The 7,293-nt window shown below is 35.5% G+C and overlaps 1 long non-coding RNA gene across 1 annotated transcript; it reads right to left on the bottom strand.

Moving 5' to 3' along the window:
• Positions 1 to 5,359: 5,359 nt before the first annotated feature.
• LOC106314228 lies at positions 5,360 to 6,157 on the bottom strand. The gene is made up of 3 exons (XR_001264563.1): positions 6,087 to 6,157; positions 5,572 to 6,006; positions 5,360 to 5,420 (listed from the first exon to the last, which is right to left on the bottom strand). It is a non-coding gene; the product is annotated as an uncharacterized LOC106314228 (long non-coding RNA).
• Positions 6,158 to 7,293: the final 1,136 nt, after the last annotated feature.

Genomic DNA, 7,293 nt, shown 5'->3' with positions numbered 1-7,293 from the left:
AGTTATTATAGGATCAATAAAAACAAAAAGGTTGATGCAAATAGTCTTTTAGTTAATAGGTTTGGAATGCTTCCAAGTCTTTGTTACGCTAATTAGATTACAAATAGTCTGCTATTTGCTTATTATGTATTTTTTCTTTTGAGGTGGTTAAGAGTTTTGTCATCGAGCTTGTTTTTTGTTTCATAGATTTTTAAAGAAAACCAAACTAAATCTAAACCAAACCGAACCAAACTAAACCCAAACCGAACCCAAACCAAAGCTACTTTGGTTTTAATTGGGTTGAGTTTTATAAAATCCAAATCGAACCCGAAACTAAACCGATATGCCCACCCCTAAATAAAAACATGTGTCATGCCAATTGTCTAGGTTTTGTTTATAACTCAATGTCTATGATCTTAATTTGTCCCTACAACATAGGTTTTTAAAATTTAAATGTAGACATGAGTAAAAAAATACTCGAAGGACACGGTATGGAGTTAGAGTTACCATTAATATGTTTTATTTAATGATTTAGCTGAGAGCATAGAAATTGAAAGAAAATTATGTAATGTAAAAAAAATATAATGTGAACTTAAGCTTGTAAGAAATAGAAGGGCTATAAGGTAGATCACTTGAGTAACTACTCTGTGCGAGCCTTCTTGAGTGGGCAACCAGCTCCTGGAAGCTGTTGTTCATCTGCAATGATCCTGCCAGAATTGAGCTCATCACTTGTTGCTTCTGCTGCAGATGGACCCCTGGGGTTCATGGGGAGGTCATTACGTCAAGTGTTCTGGTCAGTGGCACTTGTCTTGTCACCATCTAAGCAATTGCAGGAAACTTATATCGTCACCATGCAAATCGTCATCAGGATAGTTGTGCCCACCCTGTCAATGATTTTTTTATGAATTACAACGCTTCATGTATGCAAGGAGGAGTATAAATTTCAAAATATGGTTTACATGAATCGCAAATGTTGCTGTGAGGGGACGCTGATGCGGTCAAAGATATGTGAAACAGTAAAGGTCTGATGCTAACTCAGTTAGCTCCAACTGGAAAGTGAACGTTTTTCCGACAATATTTTGCAGAAATTGTGGAACCTCGGCCCCTACAGTCTCCCACACCAACACCCTGCAAAAACAAAATGTCTGTCAAGGCATGTTTCTTTATAAATAAAGTCTAGGCGATAAGATGTGGCCACTCAAGCATACCATGAGTTCACTGATTTCCGCCGCACGCACATTAGTCAACCATGAAATTTCGGCATAGAAAACAACAAACACTGCAGACTCTGTACCATCTGAAATGCACAGCTCCACACGATATCTTCAAGTTTTAAATGTTGCAAATGTCTTAGCAGGATATGTTGGTTGGCTTAAATGGTTTGTGCGATGTACACAAAATGTAGTTAATGGTCTGCTTACCTGACAACACCAACAGAGGTTAAGTCACTACATGCAGGAAGAGATCCCATTAGAGCAGGGTATGCAGCACCAGCCACTGCCCGTTTCAATCAACTCACCTTTTTCCAGTGCACAAAACTCGGTAACCGGTGATGCAAGGAAGTGAGGGACGTTAGTAATGAGACATATGCTAGAAGAAACAGTTAGGGATTTAACCTGTGGGGTCGAGTTAACCACGTATGCGTTAAGCTCAAAGACCGTCACAACTTCAATTTTCTTCACACCTTCATATTTGGTGGAACTTGTGGAGCAGTTCACGTCACCAACACCCAAACTACACATATAATTTTTCTTTTGTGTTTTAATTGTGGTCTTTGAATAAATAAGATATAACTTTCTGATTGACGATCGAAAGACTTACTCGGATGAAGGTCTCACTTGCGTTTGTCTTTGTCGAAAATAGAAATGAGTGCCAGAAGTTGCATTCAGTAAGAGGCGGCCTGGAAGATTGACAAAGATAGTTACAGATCACTATGGAACTGTAAACTTGTTTTAAAGATGAAGTTCAAGATAGCTAGCTCCGACGAATTTTGGATTAATGCTGGTGGCTACGATCACCTTAGGCTCGACGCCAAAAGATATCATTGAGGGAATATAGGAGACAAACCTGCTCATCAGTTTATGAGAAGGAACTGAAAGATCTAGTATTTATCATCAAGGAAATTAGAAGAGACAAATCTTTGCATCAAGGAGCAGCATGTCAAACCCCCATTAGCTCCCCTCCCTCCCCTTCTTCACGTTTCTTGTTTCCCAAAAACGCAGCAGGCGCGTGACCACAGTTTCAGAACAGCGACCGCACTTCAAATCAGAAAGAAGTATATGGGATGACACCACTGTCGTAGGTTACGTTTGAAAGGCAGCCGCTGCTGATTTCTTTTTAGTCAATGTTTCCTGTTTGCTTCCCTAACTCTGTTAAATATTCAAAATTTCTTTGAGCTTTCTCAGCTGCATTGTCTCTAGCTTCAAGAGCTTTGTGTAAGTGTAGTCTTTTGCTTTTGCACCCTATTCAGCCCTCTTTTAATCATCCCCACAAACATTTGATAAGATTACAGACAGAGATATCTTTGCAGCCATCTTATACTAATGCTACAAACTTCAACTTCTTAGTCATATATAGTTCTCTTCCTGCATTTTATTATACACAATGAAACAAATTTAAAACATAACCCTTTATTATGCAATGTGTGTAATTAATAACTCAAAAAGAATCTACCACTAACCTCTCTTCCATCCTCATTGTAATCTCCACCATTAACCTCTGGCACTGACTCGTCTAATTCCTCATCTTCCTCTTTAAAATCACAACAAATCAGTGATTGGTGAACGACGAACATAACAACCAATCTATAAACAAACACTTGATTGAAACATAGTTTACCAATTTTTTGTTGCAAGGTTTCAGGTTCTTCTCGTAGTCAACCCTTGCGCTTTTTGGCCTTAGCAACATGAGGTACTTTCTCCAGAATCATTGTGAAATTCAAGTATTATATTTAGTTTAGAACATGAAAACTGAGATAAAGTACATACAACATCTGTAGGAATTTCCACTTGTCTCCAGAAGCTTTTCCAACTTGTTTATCCATACAAATTTAAAGTTAGTATGCCTTTGAAGATGAACCTAAGGAGACACTCACAGCAGCAACGAATTTGTTCTTGGGAAGCTTTTTCTTGAAAGTCTCACGGGAATCTTCACTTTAGATCATAAAAAGACAGCGTCAGTATTTACACATAAAATTGAGCCAGAAAAAATAATGGAAAACCAAGAAAAATTAATCCATCATAATCAAATTAAAAAGGGGAATAAGCGCAACAGGTTTAGTATGTTCATGTAACCATTGTCAAATACTTTCGACATCACAATAACAATCAAAGGATTCTACCCATCTAACCTGTAACAGATTTCGCAGTTTCCAGATGAAGAACTTTTGTACAGAGGAAAGTTAAAAGTTTAATACTTTTCAAAAAAAAAAAAGTTAAAAGTTTAATCCCTAGAAACTACTGATCAGGAAAAAAAATTGAATAATTGAAAGGCCATGATTACATGAAAACGAAGAATGAACTGGCTGGCCTTTGTGGTTTATTTGGAACCTTTGCAGCAGCTTTACTACGGCATGTTTTGCAATATTACCTACAGAGATCGGAATGCAATATTGAGAGGAATCGAGAAGGTAGGAAGTGGCTTTATTGATTGAGGAGGTGGTGGGGAAGATGAACTTAAAAGCACATACTGAGAGAAATTGAATCGATAAGTAACTTAGTCACTTGGAAGCTGGAGAGACGTTTTCAACATCGGTTAGGCAGCGTTGTTGATACAAATTAGAATATGACTCGTCCTCGTCGAATAGATTTAGATGGTGGGCTTGATTTATTTTTCAGTGCGGACCAAGAGCAACCAGACATCTATTAGAATAACGAAATGAAAATATAACTTTTGGAGGGTTGTTTACTAAGTGACCACGTGGCGTAATTAGCCCCATGCTAATTGATGATGCGGAGGACTATGGAGAGAGACAACTCTCCTTTATTATTATAGATAGATAGATAGATAGATAGACTAGGACCGGCTCGCCATACGGACGGGAAGTAATAATAAAAAAGTTATAATAAATATTATTTTATATTAATTTATGAACCATTTAAAAATCATTATAGATTGAAAAATATTATAAACAAACAAATAATGAAAAAAATTTTGAGATCATATTGCTATTTTTAATAAATATTTTGGTTTGAATTAAAATGACAGTAATCCTCATTATTCTTTAATAAATAGTATGTAGTGTTGGTTTGAATTAAAATTTTAGTAAATTATATTAAATCAGAATTTTGTTATTGATTTATTTTTAAAAAATGACTTCATCTAATCATATTTTCGGTCACATTCGTCTTTTGCTATCTTCATGCATTGTCTGTCTATCCAACCATCAATGAAAAAGTTTACATTGATGCCGCAGAGGCTTTTATATACTTAAAATTTAAAAGAAAGTATATACTGAACTTTTAATTATTAACATCCTAACTAATTTGGAGTTCTAGAATTCGAAGTTTACTTTCTCTTCGTATTCATTTGTTAGGCGTAATTAGAATAATGTAGCATATGCTATTGCCAAAAAGGATTTTCCTAACGGAGCTTTCTATAATGATAAGAAATAGCCACCTAAGTAGCTTACTCCAAGTTTGTATTCTGATATTCAACTTTCAACTTAATAAAATCTAACTTTGTCGAAAAAGCTTAAGTTTAATGCCCTTTTTTTTATGATTTCATCATAATTGAAGTCTGAAATATGCATTGATGTACATTTCCATTTTCTGAGGTTCTCCACTTCAAAACTATCTCATGTTCGACGAACTACACGATATAGTTATGTTTCACGGCACCATAAATCGGCACACATCTCCTAAGCATGCATACTCTAAAGCTCTGATATCAGCTATGAAAGCTAGAAAAACCACAAATCTATGCGTCTGGGCCAAAAAAATGAAACGATTCAGAATTTTACTCAAACCTGAAGCACGAAAATATTGGAAAAGTACGTTAAGTACAGGGCAGAGCAATCAGAGGCGCTCCAGCCACAATAATTAATTGATCTCAAATGTTCCATTTTGTCTAAATATCGAGCCTGAGCAGATCAAGGTCTGGTTTCAACTGTAGGTACAAACTCTTTCATTGATTCTTTTACAATTTAGAATAAGATTCAAAGTCATGGCCGCTCGTGGAGTATCATTTTTGTGCTCTTAGTCTGTGATTTCATCCTCCAATGCAACTTCATGGTTTTTTTCAAAAGGTTTTTTTTTGTCACATCTAAAACCACCTGAGAAGGTATATTGTGAGTGAAAAGGTGAAAAATAAATTGTTAAAATAGAAGACCAAAAGAGAAATTGATATGCATTTGGCTTGTCTCATCTCCTCATCCATACTCTAGTATATATGGCTGGAAAACTTGTTCAAAGCAGCATTTCCATCTAGCTTGTCATCTCCTCCTGCATATTCAAAAACGATGATTAGAAATAGTATAAAGTAACGCAAAGCGGCTGGAACTTTGGCCAGATCTGTAGAGTATAGTGAGTAAACAGTCTACACGTGCTAAGAAAGTCAACAATGTATGGTTAGAAAGAAAAGAAGAGAACAAACCTTTATTGAGAACAATGGGGATTTTTTACCGGGAACTTTCACATCGTGCAAGTAGCTAAATTCTAAAGCAATGAGAGACATCGTTGGCAGATGTCATGTAAAACCTCCATCAGTTTCTGGTATTTACAAAATTAGAACATATAATATGTAGACACCATTTTTATCCTTTCCAAATAGCATGTCGAAATAAATCATGGTTATCAAAAATTACAATATTTGCATCTATAACGATGATTTTATCATGAGAAAATTGAATTTGGAGGAAAATTTGTTAAACCTAACTTTTGCTGGTACCAGACGAAGAGATTGTGGACGTATGACAGTCGCATAATCAATTGAAGAATTGAAGATTAGCCAAAGTTCTTCATCAAATCTTTTGTTTTTATGACTAAAGAAATTCTTCCTGGCGTTCTATGTTTCCAAGCACTATGATACCTGAATTATCAAAGAAAACAATCATAGGATTGGCAATCTAATCATCACTAAGACCCTAAAAATCAAAACCCAGAGCAGACCTTTGAGCCGAAGTGAGTAAACTGAATCGATCCAAAGTGGGTAAACTGAATCGATATAAAAAATGTTGATTGTTAATGAGAGGTTGTGTGTAGGGTTTGATTACAGAGGAGGGAGACGAAGCTGCAACGAATTGCTTTTAAATAACAATAAGTATAACTGAATAAATAGAGAGGGAGAAGACGATGATGTTCAGGAGTTGAGGACTGACCTTCTTATAGGTGAATAAAACATCGCCTTGAAGAAAAATAAAAAGCATTGAATGATCTGTAGTGATTGTTGTGGGTCAAAGGAGTAAAGATGGTTCTTAATGGCGAAGAATGGGTGAATCCGTAACGTTTTGGAGGAGAAGAATCTAAGATGAACAGACGCGAACGAAGATCGACCCAAAGATTCATCAGGAAGATTCTTCTCACACAACCTCCAGAAACTCCACTAATGGCGATAATTCTTAATAGGATGGATGTCTCACGATGAATCCTAGAAGAAGACGATGGGTGTCGTGAAGAATAAGATGTTAACCTTTCAATCGGACTGAGTTATTGTCTGTAATAAAACATCGCGTTGTATTGCTCTTTATCGGATTGGGTTTTATTAAGAAAATATAAAGCGCATACACAAACAGAAGCCCACATATATGACAGACTAAATTAAATGAAATGTTGAGTTTTGGTCGACGTGACACGTGTCGACTGGACAAGGCGTGACTTTCTGACGTGGCGGGTGACGTGGCGCAACAGGAGGGAGGCAAACATTTTTTATATATATATATATATATTATAAGTGTAGTTGTGTTTTTTGTACGAAGACATACCAATAGCAAAGTTAGTAATTATTCTAGATATTAGTGGGCATAAATATAAATGAGCTAAAGAGAGCTCTCATGGTAACACATCATCAAAATGGTATGCTCGTAAATATAATCTATATTATTAAAAGAGAAGTACACATTTGAAAATGTTCTTACTTCATTAATTAAACTCCTTTTTTTTTTGCTTGTCTTTTTCAGTTGCATTTATGAAATATCCTAAAACGAATAAAACTGTCTAATTTATTACTTGTCTTTTCAGTTATATTAATGAAATATGCTTAAATGAATTTAAACTTCCTATTTTATTGTTTGTCTTTTTCAGTTACCTTAATGAAATATCCTTAAATAAATTTGGACGTAATGTCATTTAATCAACCAAAAAAACTCATGAGTTATCC

Source organism: Brassica oleracea, chromosome C1 (assembly GCF_000695525.1).
Source record: "Brassica oleracea var. oleracea cultivar TO1000 chromosome C1, BOL, whole genome shotgun sequence".
NCBI classification, from domain to species: Eukaryota; Viridiplantae; Streptophyta; class Magnoliopsida; order Brassicales; family Brassicaceae; genus Brassica; species Brassica oleracea.
The sequence above is the reverse complement of the archived record's forward strand: the minus strand, read 5'-3'. Positions and strand labels throughout refer to the sequence as shown.